At 39.7% G+C, this 18,371-nt stretch overlaps 1 protein-coding gene across 6 annotated transcripts in view; it reads left to right on the top strand.

Moving 5' to 3' along the window:
• The first annotated feature begins 3,524 nt into the window (after positions 1 to 3,524).
• Positions 3,525 to 18,371, top strand: part of GABPB1 (GA binding protein transcription factor subunit beta 1) — a 63,763-nt gene continuing 48,916 nt past the window's right edge. For 4 of the 6 annotated variants that reach the window (XM_073876993.1, XM_073876992.1, XM_073876988.1 and 1 more), the window contains exon 1: positions 3,744 to 3,762. The gene's annotated coding sequence lies outside the window, so the exon portion shown is untranslated. Of the gene's footprint in view, positions 3,702 to 3,743; positions 3,763 to 4,334; positions 4,837 to 18,371 lie in introns of those variants that run through there. The other 2 variants (XM_025883902.2, XM_073876989.1) reach the window with 2 other exon arrangements.

Below are 18,371 nucleotides of genomic sequence, written 5' to 3'. Positions count from 1 at the left end.
GCTATTGAGCATTTAAAATGTGACTAGTTCAGAAATTAAAATTTTAATCTTTAAAATTAAATAACAAATCCGATACATAATTCAACTACTGCAAAACTTTTAAGTATGTTTGGAATGAGCTGGGTATGTTAATCTAGTTTTTCAACTGTAAATTTTATGGAATCAAGTATTGAGATATGCTCAAAGTATAAAATACACACCAGATTTTGAACACATACTTGGTAATGAGAAAAAGACTGTAAAACATTTTAAAAAATTTAGTACTGATCACATATGAAATGATACTATTTTGGCTATGTTGGGTTAAATAAACATTAGAATTAACTTTTTACTTTTTTAATGTGGATACTATAAACTTACCTATGTGGCTGGTGTTGTATTTATATTGGACAGTGCTAGCCTCGACAATCATGACCAAACCTAGGAATCACTCTTGATTCCTCCCTTTCCTTCACTCATGTTGAATCGTTAGCAATACAGGTCAGGTCTAATCACCAAATATATCTTCAATTCATCCACTTTTTCTCTGCTGCTACTATTCATGTTACTCCCTTCCTTAAAATCCTTCAATGGCTTCTACAGCACTTAAACTTACCAAAGCAGCACACTTTTACCATTCCTTTCTTTGGTCTCTAAACAAACTCTCACCTTAGGATTCTGCTCTGTTATTCCCTTTGGTCTCAAATACTGCTCTTAACTTACTCCCATTCAGGTCTTAGTTCAGAGAATACCTTCTCCGTGAGGCCATCTCTGATCAACCTCCAAAATTTTGCCTGTTCTCTCCCCCAAAGAAATGCTTTATTCCAACACTCTTTTATTTTCTTAATGGAGCATATATTATCGTTCCTCTTTTTTTTTTAATAAAGATTTTATTTATTTATTTGACAGAGAGACAGAGAGCAAGAGCAGGAACACAAGCAGGGGGAGTAGGAGAGGGAGAAGCAGGCTTCCTGCCGAGCAGGGAGCCTGATGTGGGACTCGATCCCAGGACCCTGGGATCATGACCTGAGCCACCCAGACGCCCATTTTTTTTTTTTTTTAAGATTTTATTTATGAGAGAGAGCATGAGCAGGGCGGGGGGTGAGGGGTAGCGGGGAAAGGGAGAGGGAGAAGCAGACTCCCCTCTGAGCAGGGAGTCCGACTAGTCCACTCATCTTGGGGCTCGATCCCGGGACCCCGGGGATCATGAACCTGAGCTGAAGGCAGACGCTTAACTGACTGAGCCACCCAGGTGCCCCTTATCTTTCCTTTCATAAAACTTTTTTATGGTTTGTTCCCTCCACTAGCAACAGGAACAGGGACCTTATTGGTTTTGTTGCTGCTTAATCTATTCCAGGATTTACAACAGTGCCAGTTACAGACAGGTGCTCATGAAACAACTTAAATGAATTAAATCTAATTGCCTGCCAGACATATCTGCTTAGTTGGCTCACAAACACTTCAAATTTAACAAGGTCAAAGATGACTTCCTCTCAGTCATTCCCTTACCAGCTCAGCCAAATGACCAAACTCTCAATAACTACTTTGGTCATATTCTTCACACTATTTGCCACTACCTCAGTCCAAGGCATTACTGTCTCACAGATTACTGTTTTTTCCAAACTGTTTTCCATGTCTCTGAGTTTTGCATAACAGTCTAAAATGCAAATCTAATCCAGTAACACTTCTACTTAAGGCCCTTCAACAGTTTCCTCTTAGCTCTCAAAAGCTAATTTCTGCACATGGCATTCAAGTTTTTCATGATTAAACCTCTTCAGGAACATCTCCAGGCACTCCTGAAACAGCATTATCTTCTTTACTCAATAATCTCTCCAAAGTTTGCCTCCTAACCTTTGCATGTATTGCTGCTTTTCTGTAGAAGGCTCTTCCCCAATTCCCTTATTAAAGCTAATTGCTTCTCCAGTCCCATTTCATTCCTCCATCCCAGGTGAGTAAGAGATTTCTCCTGTATGAGATTTCGCAGTATTCAGCAGTTTACCCTCATTATACTACTGATGATACCTATTTACTTGTCTGCAATCTACACTATAAGATCAATGAAGGCAAGGATTCCATAGCTCAATGTTTACTCAAATTCAGTGTGAAAAGAAGCATGTGATATAAAAAATTTGACAAATTTTTATCAACTGAAGCACTGAAAATATATTAAAAGGAAACAATATGGCTCCTATAACTTTTACTTTGCTTCCGTTTTAGGCAAAATGCTTTAAGTCTTTACCACCTCAATACCACAAAAGGATAACTGGAGAGAGAAAAATTACTTATCTGAGGCCTCACAAAATCAATGGGTAATATGGATTTCACTTAAGCTCCTGGATTAAACTCTTGGCGCTGTCTCAGATATTCCCAGCTCCTAACTATAGGAAGCCAGAAGCTGCAGGTTAGCAGCTTTCCCACGTGGGAAACTTATTCCCAGGCTCACCTGTTAAAAACATACCAGTGTGGGGCGCCTGGGTGGCTCAGATGGTTAAGTGTCTGCCTTCGGCTCAGGTCCTGGGATCGAGTCCCACATCAGGCTCCCTGCTCCTTGGGAGCCTGCTTCTCCCTCTCTCTCTGTCTCTCATGAATGAATAAATAAAATCTTAAAAAAAAAAACATACCAGTGTGTTGGGTTTCTTAGCAAATCATCACAAGTAAATTAACTTCCAAAGATTAACTCCAAATAAACTTCTGCGCCTTTCTTAATACAACACAACAAAAATCTTGACATTGCAGCCATGAAAAAACAGACATCTACCTCGGAGGTGACAGAAATCCAAAGCAATTCAGTGAGCAGTTACTAGGGTCTATTAAGTATGAGACACCTGTGACACCACTGGCATGTTAAAAAAAAAAAAAGGCTACAGGAATAACTACATCTTCGTCATGAACCTGACTGCTCAGTTTCAGTGAAGAGAAGGACCATCCTTCGTTCCTCCCCTTGTACCTCAACCGCCACTCCTGTCCCAGTCGGCCTAGTTGAATCTAGGGTCACTTTAAGTTAAATCCTAGCTTCCTGGCTGCCCTTCCGTCTCCCAGGAATCTGCTAGGCGGCTCAGCTTAACCTCGGAGTTCGGATTCCCCCTCTCTCAGCGGTCATGTCGCAGAGATACGAACGGAGGAACACGGACTTTAGTTTCCCAACTGCCAGCCCCCGCAGAAAGAGGCGGGAAGGCTCGGCCACCAGCCGGGCCGCTCCGCCGCGCACATGGCCGGCCGCAGCTCCCACCCCCGTGCCGCGCAGGCGCCGGGCGAGCCGGGACTTGCGGTCGCCGAGAGCGGATCATTCCGCCGCTTTCTTTGTGTGGCTCAGGCTCTTCAAATGGCATATTTCCTTTCCATCGGTTAAAAACAAAAATCAGATTCTGTTGCCCCTTTCCTCCCGCCGGAATGGGGTCGGAGAGGGAGTGGGAGAGCGATCTGCTGCCGAGGGCAGGGGCGGAAAGGCTCAAGCGCGGGCTTGACAGGGGCCGTGTCCGGGAGGGATGCTGGGAGCTTTGACTCACTCGCACACCATGTGTCCCTCCGCGCGCAACACGGGGGACTTTTCGGTGGGGATTTTGGGCGCCGACCAGACGCGGCATTTTCGGAAAATAGCGCCCTGTGCAGCTGAAGCGCTTTGTGTGTAGCGGGGCCGCGTCAGCCCGGCCGGGTACGAGGCGCCTCGGGTCCCCCCACCACCTCCTGCTGCTCCCCCGTCGCCGCTCCCGAAGCTTTTCCAGGTCAGTGCGGGTCTGTGTAGGGCCCTGTTACCACCGGATGTGGAAGTTGATCTCTTCGCTGGTAAAAAATAATTCCACTTCCCCCGGAACCCAGATCATCCCCGCGATTTCCTGTTTATTGCATTAAGGCGCCGGGTTTCCGGGGCTCCTGGCCCCGCTTATTCCGCGGGGGTCGGCGGGGTCGGCCTGGGCCCCCGCTCCGCCCGCGCCGCCGCCGCGCTTTGTCCGCTGGGCACCCCGCTTCTGGGAGGGGCGGGCAGACATGGTGGCGGCCGCCGCCCCCTCCTCGGCCCCGGCGCGCAGTGGCCTCCCAGCCGGCCCTGGCCCGAGCGGCGGCCCCGGGGCGGGGATGGGGTCGAGCCGGGGCGGCGGGGGCTCTGCGGGCGCCGGGAGGCGGAAGGTGGGCGGGCGAGGGAGGGAGACAGGCTGGCGCGGCCCGGCCTCGGCGCCCGCCACCCCGGGAACTGTCGGCCTCTTTGTCTGGGCGGCCTGGCTGCCCCACCGGGTTCGCCGGAACCATGAAGAGGCGGCGGGGGCGGCCGCCCCGGGGCGCGCTGTGTTGCGGGGCCTGCGCGGCCGGGAGGCGCTCGGGCCGCGGCGGGAGCGACTGGCCCGGACAGGGTTAACTGGAGGGCCGGGCCCGGCCCGCGCGGGGCCGATCGCGGCTACTGCCACGACCTCGGGGACTCAAGTCCCTGAGGGGACAAAGCCCGCCGTTCTGGATGCTCGGGACTTCTGCTCTTGGGACTTGGCCGCCGGGATCTGCGGGTGCACGGCTTCGGAAAAAAGTTGAGAATTTTGCCAGGTCATTTCTGCCTGGACACAGTTAATCAGTGTGTATTTAGTGTGCTTCGTTGAAGCTGTCCTGCCGTGTAGAATCAGCGTGTATAGCCTCAGGGGTGCATCGTGAAAACAGAACCAAAGGAATTATATAGGCCTGCTTTGTGTGTGTTTTCCCACTTTAAGCTTGTTTTCAGTACACATAGTTTTACTTTAAAAACCTGATTGGATTGTGGCGAGCAGACATTTGTTCAAAGGAGGGGTAGCGACCACAACAGTACTTTTGAAGGGGGCTTGGTAATGTGGAAATATTTTAAGTGCTCTTTCCGAACACTGATTTGCTGTCTCGATTCAGGCAAGTTACTTTCTGAAGTACAATTTTTATCTGGAAAATGTTTTGATGTAGTCAGTAAATGATCCTTGTAAAGTAATTTTCCATTCCAGAATTAAAGATGCATTATAATTTATTGTGCAGATGTTAGTGGTCAAAAATTCTTTTTGCAGATAGTTATTTCACGTATAGACCTACCCAGCTTGATTTAAATTTCTTCGCACTGACCTATAACCATCAGCCTTGACACTTCCACTTTCAGGTTCAGACTCTGAATTTAAGGAAATTAAAAATGGCTTTATGCTTTTTTTCTTAATTTTTCTCTTTTTAAATACTTCCCCCAAATAACAGTGGAAACAAAAATTCATTACACGTTAATACAAGTGACATATTAGGTAAGAATGACATTGTTTTGCATTTCTTCAAGTCTTTTAAATGTCTGGTTTAATAGAAGACATCTAGTTCTTAAGTCTGCTGCATTGTCTGTTGTGGTATCACACCGTGTAACCTCTGGAAAACTCCCAAAACGCCATTGTATGTTCATGCCTTTTTTTTTTTTTTTAACTGAGAGATTTGTCATTTCCATCCTCTCCCCATACAAGTCAAATAGGATAATACAAGACACATTTAAAAAATGTTTATTCTTGTCTACTTTACTCTTTCTGTCTGGTTACAAATTTTTTTTTTAACTTCAATAAAAACATGCATCTTAAAAAAAAAAACAAAAAAACACATATTTAAAAAATATGGATAGGAGCGTTGATTTCTATACTTTTTTCTTGCACTCTTTTTTTCAGTTTCGGATTTAGTTGCATAAACAGTATGAAAAGTAAGGATTGTGTAATCTGCATATGATCCTGGAGACTCAGGAACATTTGCAAATATTTTAAGTGACTAAGCTTAATTTTTAATTCCACAACTTAATTATGTATGCAAGTAAAATGTGAATTTCATATTAGATGTGCTTGTGAAAACTAGTGTGTAAAAGCAGTATTTGAAGATAGGACACTGTCAAAGCACTGCAGGAGCTCCAGATTTAAAAGGAATCCTGCAGTGAAACATTTGGTCAAACAATACTTTTGTAATGCGTATACATAGACTTTTAGAGTTAACTCTCCTAACTTAGAGAGTTTGAGTTCTCTCTTTCAGTCAATCTGGGTATTTTAGGTTGGAGGCCAGTTATACTGTAAATGTGTGAAAATGTTAAGGCCATACTTTGGATTAATGGTTTTGAAATGAAGCTAAATTCATTTCCAGTTGTTTCTGTGAACTCTACTTTGATTCTCTCAGACTATAGTTCTCTACTGTTCCATCAACAGGAAGCATCTGGTCATTCTTGACATAATTGTTTGACAATGCCAGGTATATTTTTGATGTTTGCTATGCAAATGGAAATAAATATCAGATTGGTTCTTGGTTAATTTTACATGTCTCCCTTTGACCCAGCATCTCTAAGATTTATTTATGATGGACCTCATCTGTAGAATGTTCCCCTCCTTCTGTCCCCCCCCCCCCCCGTCTTGAGTACCTCCTAAGTTAGGAATAGTAACAGGTAAAGCAAACAAGTCAGGAATTCAGAAGTCATTACATGAAATTTTGAATCATGAATTTATTTTGAGGGTGTATTTTTGAGGGTGCAAATTCACTTTGTAAGTAGACTGAGTGTGGGTGAATTCACTGATGGGTCCATCTCCTCCCTCTCTCATAAACATTAAAAAGCAAAGGGAAACAAAACCTTAAAGATGAGGGTAACTTAGTTTTCTAATGACTATCATTTCTTTGGCCCCAGAGCTTTCCAACTAGTAATCGTAGGTTTCTATAGTATTAATGTCTCTATCTTGGTATTATACTATTTTGAAGGTGTTTGTTCCATCAGGCTTCCTAGAAGGTCTGTCTACTAGTATTAAGGACTGTGTTTCCCCACTGTGTGGACAACAGTGCTTTGCATAGAGAAGATGTGTTGGTGCAGTTGACTGTCAGTTCAGTTGTTGGGCTAGTATATTTTCATTTAGGCTAAGTATGTCCATGAGGTAAGTGTAGAGGCTAAAGCGTGAAATGATTTCTCTACCGAAGGTAAATCATATGTAGAGCCATTGATATATTTAGAAATAGGAATTTGAAACTCTTTGTCCTGGTTCTCTTACATTTCAATGGGAATAGTTGGAAAGGCAGGCAAATAGGGCCCAAGACGCTAAAGCACAAATACAGAATGTGCAAAAGACTCGATCATTTTAACTGTACATTTAATGTGAATCAACACTATGGTATAATTTTTTAAAAAGTAAATGTCATTTTTGAAGTTGGTAGAACAACATAGAACAGGTATTGGGGTGCGTGGTGGCTCAGTTGGTTAAGCGTTTGACTCTTCATCTTGGCTCAGGTCATAGCCTGAGGGTTGTGAGATGGAGCCATCGGTCTGGCTCTGTGCTCGTGGAGTCGGCTTGAGATTCTCCTCCTCCCTCTGCTGCTCCTGCTCCCCTGCTTGCGCTCTCTTTCTCTCTCTCTCTGGAAAGAAAGAGCAGGTATTAGCCACACTTTACTTTGTACTTGTATTATACCTGGGATAATTATATTGTGTCAGCTTTTTAGGTAGCATACTGTCACATTATGGGTGGGCCCTTAGATCAGGTCTCAGACTTTATATCAGAATCACCTGCAGAGCAAAAACACAGAGGCCCAAGCTTAAGTAGGGTAGGACCTGGGCTGCTGTATTTTTCTCAAGTTCCCCAAGTGATAGACACTCAAGTTTAAAAAGCACTGAGCATATCCAGAGGACCTTGATCATGGAGAGAAAGGACATGAGGAAAGGAGGAAAAGGCTGAAAAATTCGATGTTTGGCTCAAAGAAGAGAAAGAAGCTCATCTAAGGAATGATAGCTATCTTTAAATATTTAGAGGTCTGTCACACAGAAAGATCAGGTTTGATCTGACTAGAAAGAACTAGGTAGGACCAATGAGTAGTAGTTAGAAGGAGGATTTCAACATTCTTTCAAGATAAAATTTCTACAAAACAGTAAAAATGTAATGGGTTGTGTGGGTGGTAGGCTCTCTGCTTTCACTGATGATGTTCAAGTTAGGGATTCTATGGTGCAGAAGTTGATATGCTGAATGAGGAATTGGGCCAGGTGTCCTAAAGTTCCCTACAAACTTGAGATTTTATGATATATGTCTAGGTTTGCAGGTACAAAAGTAGAAGAGCAAAAGTCACTTGAGTGAAACAAGCTGGTTAGCTTAACTGGATCATAGTTTCCACCTTCTTGGATAAAGAGAAATGAGTATTAAGTGAGAGAGCTATTTGATGAGGGCTTTAAACCCAGCTGTAGGGGCACCTGGGTGGCTCAGTCGGTTAAATGTCTGCCTTCGGCTCAGGTCATGATCCCGGAGTCCTAGCATTGAGCCCCATGTCGGGCTCCCTGCTGGGCAGGGAGTTCTGCTGCTCTCTGCCCCTTTCCCCTCCCCCCTGCTCCTCCTCTCTCTCCCTCTCTTGCTCACTCAAATAAAGAAATAAAATCTAAATAAATAAATAATAAATAAACCCAGCTGTAATTTGGGAGACTCAAAGCCTTAAAAATGGGCATATCTTCTGACATGGAAATTCTCATTTAGGGAATTTATCTTGATGTAATAAGGATGGGTGCAGAGATTTAGCTGTGAGGGTACTGATTGCAGCGCTGTCGATAGTAAAAGCTGTGTATTAACATTTGACCCCACTCCCACATTAATCATATGAAGTAGATAATACTCTCCTCCATTTTTCAGCAGAGAAAACAGGTTTAGGGAAATGAGGTAGCTTGCCTAAGGTAGCACAGAGTTATTATGTGGTAGAGCCAGGACTTGGATCCAAGCCTGTTTGACTCTAGAATGATCACTGTGCCGTACATAATAACCTAAATGTTTCACAGTGATTGTTAGGATATGTATTCACAGTGGGGTGAACCGTGCCTCGCTATTAAAATGATGTTAGAAGAACGTGAAGACATGAAGAGATGTCTTGGTATACGTTAAGTAAAAAAAAGTAGTTTTAAAAACAATTCCATTTTGGTTAAAAAACAAATATACAGTTGATCCTTGAACAATAGGGCTTTGAACTGCATGGGTCCACTTATACACAGGCTTTTTTTTTTTTTTGACAAGTACAGTACTGTAAATGTATTTTTTCTTATGATTTTCTTAACATTTCCTTTCCTGTAGCTTGCTTTACTGTAAGAATACAGTGTATAACACGAAATATGTATTAATCCAATGTTTATGTTATTGGTAAAGCTTCTAGTTGGCAGTATGCTATTAATAGTTAAATTTCTGGGGAGAGAAAAGTTATACTCAAGATTTTCAACTGTGTGTGTGGGGGGTGTCTGTACCCCTCAGCCCTGCATTATTCAGGAGAAAATTGTATTGACCTCTGGAAGGATATGTGCCAAATTGTTAAGTGGTTATTTCTGAGTGTAGTTTTATAAGTGATTATTTTCTCTTTGCTTATCCAAATTTTCTGACTTCTACAATGAGTATATATTTTTGTATATTATTTGTAACTAAAAGCATGTTAAAATATCATTATTTCAATAAGAAATTAAAGATTAACATAAACTGAGGAGCTTGGATTTTATACTGTGCAGTTTATGCACTTTGCCTTAGGAATTGCATATAAATGAGAATTTGTAAGCACATGAAGTGTTTTGTATTTTTTTAGGTTTGATTCCTTACCCTTCTACAAGTAATATGTTAATTGAATAGAGAAAACAGTCATGGACTAGAGAAAACAATCGTGGACTCCTACCATTCTATCATAATCAGTTCTCAATTTTGTGTTTTCTTCCTCTTATGTGTAATATTTTAAATGTATTCATCTCAGCTTGGTCACTCTCTGGCTTTGTGATATTAGGCAGTTTAAGTTAATTAGACAGATATTAGGCAGTTTAACTTAATCGCTCTGCCTTAGTTTCCTCCTTTGTAAAATTGGGATAATTATAATACCTATGTTGTGGTGGTTGGGAGGATTAAATGAGTTACTGCATATAAAGTGATCAGAACAGTGTCTGACACACATTTAATAGCTCAGCAAATGTTAGCAATTATTATTATAGGATCATAGCCCACTAAGACTCTTGGGTCTAATAGGTTTTGGAATTAAGAATTTTTTGGATATAGGCAAAGTAATAATGTAACCTTTCAACAGAGTCCAGTCCTCTTCAAACACATTACTATTTCTGCAGCAAAACATATGAAGGTTTACACCAAATGGGGTAAATAAAGCCTATAAATAGCTTTATGTCAGGTAAGGTTTTGCCACCAAAAGAGTTTTTGTGTTTTGGAATTGCAGTTAAGGAACCTGTAGAATATTTAATTTTGAGTCCTATTTTATTTTAATGTTTCAACACATACCTTTTCATGTTATTATATAGCTTTATAATCCATGATAATTTAAAAATTAAAACAATGTTCACTTCTATTTCCTTTTATTATAAAATATGCTAAACCTCTGCCAATATTGTTGATTCTGTTACATAGTGTAGAATCTTTTCTAGAAGAGGCGTGAGAGTTCCTCTAACCCAGTTAGCTTTCTTTGTCTCATTACAATTGAGGAATAAGACATTTCTTGTTTTTTTCTATTTTATTTAAGTTTTTAATTCCAGTTAGTTAACATACAGTGTTACAATAATTTTGGGTGTATAATAGTAATTTAATAGTTCCATACATCACCCTGTGCTCATGAAAACAAGTGTGCTCCTTAATCTGTATCACTGATTTAACCCATCCCCCCATCCGCCTCTCCTCTGGTAACCATCAGATTGTTCTCTATAATTAAGAGTCTGTTTCTTGGTTTGTCTCTCTCTCTCTTTCCCTTTGCTTGTTTTGTTTCTTAAATTACACATATGAGTGAAATCGTATGGTATTTGTCTTTCTCTGACTTATTTCACTTAGTATTACACTTTTTAGCTCCATCCATGTTATTGCAAATAGCAAGATTTCATTCTTTTTTATGGCTGAATAATATTCCATTGTGCATATACACACACACCCACACCCACATCCACATCTTTATCCATTCATCAATTGACGGACACATGGACATGGACGCTTGAGCTGCTTCCATAATTTGGCTATTGTAAATAATGCTGCTATAAACATAGGGGTGCATATATCCTTTTGAATTAGTGTTTTTGTATTCTTTGGGTAAATATACAGTAGTACCATTGCTGTATGGTAACTTGGTTTACTACAGCAGTAGTTCTTTATAGGAGGTGAGTGGAGGCTACTATGGTACCTCTCTTTAACGTGCTCTCCCATTCTGTAGATGTGGGCACTGAGGTGGATATTTATCCTAAGTCATAATATTAATTATAGAACTGAACATTGGAATTAGGTCACTTCCTCTTGTGATAAAATTATTGGCTGTGCAGCCCTTCTGATTCCTGTACTCCTTTGTGTCTGTAGCACTTACCATGTATCCAAACAGAGGAAAAAAATTTAAACAGTGCCTTAGTCCAAGCTGCTATAATAAAAAACTGGAGGCTTGGTAGCTTATAAACAACAGCAATTGATTTCTTGCAATTCTGAAGGCTAGGAGGTCCACGATCAAGGTGCAAGCATGGTTGGGGTCTGGTGAGGACCCTCTTCCAGTTGCAGACTTCTCTGTTGTATCCTCACATGGAGGAAGGGTCATGGGAACTCTCTCGGGTTTCTTTTTATATGAGCATAAATCTTAATGATCCTTCTTTATGACCTAATCACCTCCCAAATATCCCACCTCCTAATACTATCACTTTGGCCATTAGGAGTTTCAACATACAAATTTGAGAGGTTGGGAAGAGGAGACATACAAGCATTCAGACCATAGCAAACGGTATGTTGTTAAAATGATCTGAAAAATTTCCCTTACATCCTAACTGGCTTAGATGAACTCTTACATCTTTGCCCATGTGATTACTTCACCTGTACCTTTAGCCATTCCTTTCATACAGACTCAGTTTCTCTCCCTTCCTTTATTGCTGTATGCATTAGATGTAGCCTTGACAGAGCTTGACACCCACCACTTCTTTCATATTTATGTGTTGTCAGATCTTTCCACCATCTATCTCCTCTGTTTTTTTCCACAGGTCACACAGCATATTTATGGAGGAAGGTGGGTAATTTAGAAGATTTCTTGGCCATTATGAATTTATGCTGAACAGTTCCCAGTGGGCCCTTGCTACTCTTGGCAATTATTTTATTAATCTCACATTTTTCTGTTTTCTCGTGTATCTTCTTCCTCTCTCTCAAAAGATGCCATTGATTTCTACTTAATTGAAAAAGCAAATAGAGTACAAACTTGCTTACATTTTTTTTTCATTGTCACCACAACGAGTCTATTCTTTCATCTTATTTTGTGAACTGAATGGAAGGAAGAGGATTCTTTTGCTTTTCTAGGAATCTTGTTGCCACACTTTTCCTCTTTGATCACTTTGATCGTTATCTACAATGGTTGGGTAATAATCGTCATATTTAAATTGTAAAGTTTTTGTAATACATGTTTCTCTTTTATTATTTATATCCATCCGTCAGCACAGTTCTTTAGATTACTCTTTACTGGGTCTCAGTTTGTCCTGAGGCTCTGCAGTGCCTATTATTTCCCATCCTCATTTTGGAGTCTGCTCTTCCAATCCATCCTGCATATGGCTGCCAGAATAATTTTCCTAAAATTCTATTTGAGCCCACTGCTTTTAAAACCTGAACAGCCGGAGGAGAGAAAATGTGCTATTGACCTTTGTGCTCTCCATCATGCCAAGCAAAGTGAATTGAACTTGTACTGAATAAATGTTTGAATGGATCACCATTTGCTCAAAACATTGAATGACTTCCAGTTGTCTGCAGAATAAAGTCCAAACTCTGCTTTCTGACTTTCAAACCTTTTCATATTCTGCTTCTTCAACCTTACTTCAGTCTTGTTTCCTCCGTAATATACCATGCTCAGGCACAACTCCCTGTCTTCTTCCTTTTCCTTTTCCTTGATAGGCCTGTTACAGGCTATTCAGAAGTGTTTGGTGCCAGCACTGTCCTGATCTCTGGGGATACAGTAGACAGAGTCTCTGTTTTCTTGGGGCTGACATTCGGGATGAGGGGGGAGGAAACGCTCAGTAAATAAATATCGGGTGGTAATGAGTAGCATGAAAAGGAATAAAACTGGATAACGGGTTAGGATGGTGGGAGGTGGTTGCTATTTTAGGTGGTGAGGGAAAGATCTCTTTGGGTGTCCTGAAATGAGGGAGTAAACAATGAAGTTATATAAGTGAAGAGCTTTCTGGGCCAAAGAAACGTGTTGAAGACCCTGAGGTGGAAACATGTTTGGCTTGTTCAAATAATTCCCAAGGCTTGTGTACCTCGGGCAGAGTGAATAAGGGGAGTAATAGGTGAGATTAGAGAGGTAGTGGGGAGCTAGACTATGCTCCAAATGTTGTCTTTCACTGAAGAAGCCTTCCTTGACTACATCATTTTGTTTGTTGATTTAAAGCTTCTCTGAACCCATATAGCAACAATGGAAGTAGCTTTCAAAGTATTTTTTTATTTGACCTACAGTAAGAAATGTATTTTGCATCAATAACGTACATATGCATTGTATATGTATAACTGGAACAAAAATTTCATGAAACGATACACTTTTGATATATGCTGATATTTTTAAAAATGTTGACTTTAGCCTACTAAATGATTTCACAGTTAAAAACAATACAAAAAAAAACAAAACAAACTACAGACTGCTTTTATTATAATCCATATATTCTTCCAGGTTGTGAAATATCTTCAGTTAAAGATCATGATTTCAATTATTTTGTGTATAGGTTTTTAGTGTTTACTGCTGAATAGAGAGGACTTGTATAATTTGGCAAATAGCTATTGAATGGGATACTAGAAACTGCTAAATACTAAATACATAAGAATAAGATAAACTCGCCTTACTTCCTGAGGCTTATAGGAGAGGAGAGCTTGTAAACAATCCTTGTAACAGAGTGGAATCCACATATTAATGAAAGGTTCAGGGCATAATGAGAAAATAGAGAAATCATTAATTCTTTTTGCTGAAAAGGTCAGCGGGAGCTTGTTGGAGGAGGTAATGTCTGAACGGAGTTTTGGAGGAAGAATGTGAGTATGTGGTGAGGTAACTTGGGGTAAGGAGAAGACTTCTCAGGCAGAATAACACATAAAGGAATGGTATCACAAAACAGAATAGTATGTAGGGGTAATTATAGGTAATTGTGTATTGTTGGAGTATAAATGCAAGTGGGAAGTGGTGAGTTGATGAGGCTTGAGGGAGGCACGGGCCAGATCCAAAAAGGTCTGAAATGCATTGTAGGAAGTTGCTACATGGGAAGTAGAGATACCATCTCTCAATAAGTCCAATACAGCCAGTTTTTCCTCAACTGATGAAATACATTGCTGTTTCCTCAGTTGTGCCCTACAGGAAGTTGGCTTACATTTATGGGCTATGTTGTACCAAAAAAAGTTTTTTAAACATTAAACTTTCACCCATTGCAATGTTAAGTTTACCCTAGAAGAAGCATTTGAGAATTGAGACGTACTGAGGAAATGGGAGATTCACATTTCAGGGTAATTCTGGGATCTATGTATATGAAATAGAATGGTAGGGGGCCAACTAAATTATTTTTCACTTCAAGTTAAATATACATATGGTTAAATTCTGTATTCTGTAGGTGACTGGAATACATGATTGTATGTTTTAAGAAGATATTTTGATAAAATGGATCAAACCACAGTGTAAGACTTTATGACAATGTTCAAAATATAAATTTCAAAAAACTGGGAGGAATATTTGCAACACATACAACAAATAATATGTATGATGTACTTCTACAAAGAAACAGTGACAGAAAAACAAGTGAAGATTACAAACAGGTAGTTTCAGGCGAGGAAACATCAGTGGCCAACAAATATTTGATAAGTTATGCAATCTCAGTCATTTGAGAGATACATATTAAAACAAAGTTAATAGAGGCAAAATTTTAAAAGCTTGCTAATATTAAAATTGGCTATATTATGAGGAAATAATAAACATTATAAGTTGTTGGGAATATAAATTGGTTTGGGGGTGTAAATTGATATGGGCAGTTTGTTAGTATCTATTAATTTGAAATGGTATTCCCAGCAAATCTGCCCATTTTCTGCACTAAAGGAACAGTAGTGTATGTACATAAGGAGGCATGTACAACTATGTTAATTGCAGCAGTTTATAGTAGTAAAAAAACCTGGAAAAATAAGTAAAACTGGTCACAATACTAAAATGACTAAGTAGATTGGTATATTCATACTGTGGAATAACGTAATAATTCGGAAGAAATGAATATGACATATACTGAGTACTAAGTTTTAGAGCAGTATATACAGTATGATACTATTTATATACATAAGGAAAAAAGCCCAGAACAGTGCTGTGTTTTGGAGGGGCAGGTACACATACATGCATGCAAATGCAAAGAATATGGTCTGGTAGGGTAATCCTGAACTGATAATAGTGCTTATCTCTTGGGTGGTGGATAGAGGATTGGGTTTTGGGAGCAGAGATAGGGAGGGATGATTAGAGGGAACTAGCTTTTACAGTAATCTTTGGAATTTTAAAATTAGAATATTATAGTGTATGTTTACAAATTCATTAAAATAATAACCAGTTGACAATAGGATGGACAATAGTTGGGGAAGGAAGGAAACCAGGTAAGGAGGTACTTCATTAATATAGGCATGAAAATGCAGTGGCAAAGGCGGTGAGAAAAGGACTAATTTATAAGTGACGTGAGGGTAGTTTCACAATATATATCAAAATTAGAATTGTATTTACTTTTGTCTCAGCAGTCCTTCAGGGAATTTATCCTACAGTTACATGAAACGAAATGATACATTTACACAGTTATTAGTTGCAGTGTTGTATATAATAGTAAGTGTCCATCCATAATAAACTAAGATCTGTATAGCATACTAAGTAGCTATACAGAAAATGAGGAAGCTGTCTATGAACTAATAGGAAAGATCTTCAGGATGTGTTAAGAAAAGCAGATGGAGAACAGTGTATGTAGTAATGCTATCTTTTGGTCATAATAGAAATAGTGGAAGGATACCCATGAACCTAGCAAAGGTGATTACTTGTGTCTGGGGGGAGTGGTAATAGTGTAAATGCTTCCACTGAGATTTTTCTGTGTATACATTTCTGGGTTTGGCTTTTTGAGCTATACAAACTATTGCCTATTGAGAAAAAAGAATGTAAGATAAAAAGAGATGCGAAGTAGACCTTACAGTATTTGATGACCAACTGTATGTAAAGACATGAGGGAGAGGAGAAAGTTAAGGATAGCTCTCAGGCTTCTAATTTGGGAGGTAAAAAGGGTGGTAGCAACATCAGGGAGGATAGGAGGAAGATTAAGTTTTGGCAGGTGCATGGGAAGTTCTAGACATGCTAACTGATGAATCCTTAGTCCTGTTTAGTGTTTTTTTGTGTGTAGGTATATGTGTGTGTAATTTATGTGCTTTAGATATGGAACTTGAGCTTATTTTATCTATTCATTTATTTATTTATAAAGATTTTATTTGAGAGAGAGCATGAGTGAGGTGTAGGGGCAGAGGGAAAGGGAGAAGCAGACTCCCTACTGAGCAGGGAGCCTGACATGGGGCTCAATCTCAGGTGCATGGCACCCTGGAACTTGAGATTATTTTACAAGACCAGTGCTCTAACCCCTGAGCTATGGAGCCAACTACGGAACTTGAGATTATTTTAAACATGACTGTTAAACAGTCATCAGTAGGGTGCCTCAATGGCTCAGTTGGTTAAGTGTCTACCTTCCGCTTGGGTCATGATTCTAGGGTCCTGGGATCAAGCCCCACGTTGGGCTCCCTGCTCAGTGGGGAATCTGCTTCTCCGTCTCCCTTTGCCCTTCCTCCCCATGTGCGTGGTGTCCCTCTCTTAAATAAAAAATATAAAATAAATAGTCATCAATAAATACTTTTTATCCCAGATTACAGCCATTTATAGTCTAGGTTTTATGGAGAACAGCTTTGTAATGATGTCATAATTTTACAGTTAAATAGGGACATTGGTATACACAGAATGTAGATAGAGAAATGAAGAGTGTATATCTGATAAATACATAGCTTATGTGGGGATCAGGAACTTAATTTATTAGCATGGTTCCATTTTAATTACATCTTTTGGTACCTGAAATTCAAAGAAATAAAAATAACTTTGTATAAGGATGTGATCTTTAGAGTAGCTGAGCTTATACTGTAATATTTAAAACAATATTAAAACTGGTTTAGAGAAGTTTATAGTAGAGCATGAAAATTATTTTTTTCATATATACTTGTCACTGTATATTATACAAGACAAGGAAGTTTAACCTAATGGAGGAGTCCCAGCATTCTGGGTGCTAAAACAAGCTCTTGCTATATAGTTTGGGATTTAAAATTTATTTGAATGAGTTTTATTTCAGAATCTGATTTTGAGGCCTTAATTTATCCATACAACTTTTACCTGATTTTTATTTGGCTAGAGTAAAAAAAAAAAAAAAAAAAAGAAAGAAAAAAGAAAAAGGGAGGGGAGCACAGATAAAGCACATACATGCCAGGACTTGCAGATGAATTTAGTAAATCTTTTCTAGGTTTATGTTAATAAGGATTTGGGTGTGGAATAGCAATAAAATAAAGCTGTTAAGTAATTCTTGCTGGAGATTTAAAATTTTAACCATTTTATATCTGAAGAAAAGACATTTTGCTGGCAATAGCTTTCTTTTAAAAATTATAATAATGTTATATATATAATCCTGTAACAGTTGGAGATGGTCTTGCTTTAGTGAGGGTGAAACTGTTTTGTCACCTCCAGCCTATGCTTACCTGTTTACCCACTGTCTTTCTCAGTACTGCAGTCCTCTGGTGCTTTGGGAAACATAATTTGAGAAATGCTGGTTTAGGGTGGGCTACAGTTTTTTTTTAGATAGATTTTTACCTCTTGTATATCTTTGTTGTGTCCAGTTGAGTGAAAGGATGGTATATAAACTAACTTTAAGAAGCATTAGTGGTTCTTAGTCAGGGATATTTTACCCCCAGGGGACATTCAGCAATATCTAGAGACATTTTTTTTTTTTGATGTCATAAAATGGGGGACAGGATGGTGCCACTGGCATCTAATGGGTGGAGACCAGGGATGCTGCCGAATATCCTACAATGCATGGAAAAATCTCCTATAACAAAGAATTGTCAGTCCCGATATGTCAGTAGTACTGAAGTAGAGAAATCTTTAGTTTGTTGAATACCAACTATGTGCGCAACACTGTTATAAAGTACTGATGGGCGTGAATGGCATTAAAAGAAAACCTTGTCCATACCTATAAGAAACTTATAACCTAGCTAAGCCATCTCAAACTTATGTCTGTGACTAAACTCTTTACACCTGACCCACCGTATCCCACTTTGCCACCTTTAATTTGGCACTTTTCACCAAGTTACTCAGGCCAAAAACCTGGATGTCATTTCTGACTCTTTTTCTTGTACCCTGATATCTAATACATGAGGAAGTTCTGTTAGCTCAAC

The sequence above is a fragment of the Callorhinus ursinus genome, unplaced genomic scaffold, assembly GCF_003265705.2.
Source record: "Callorhinus ursinus isolate GAN/ISIS: 27379988/994484 unplaced genomic scaffold, GSC_fseal_2.0 scaffold25, whole genome shotgun sequence".
In the NCBI taxonomy this organism is placed as follows: domain Eukaryota; kingdom Metazoa; phylum Chordata; class Mammalia; order Carnivora; family Otariidae; genus Callorhinus; species Callorhinus ursinus.
This window is presented reverse-complemented; position numbering and strand designations above follow the sequence as displayed.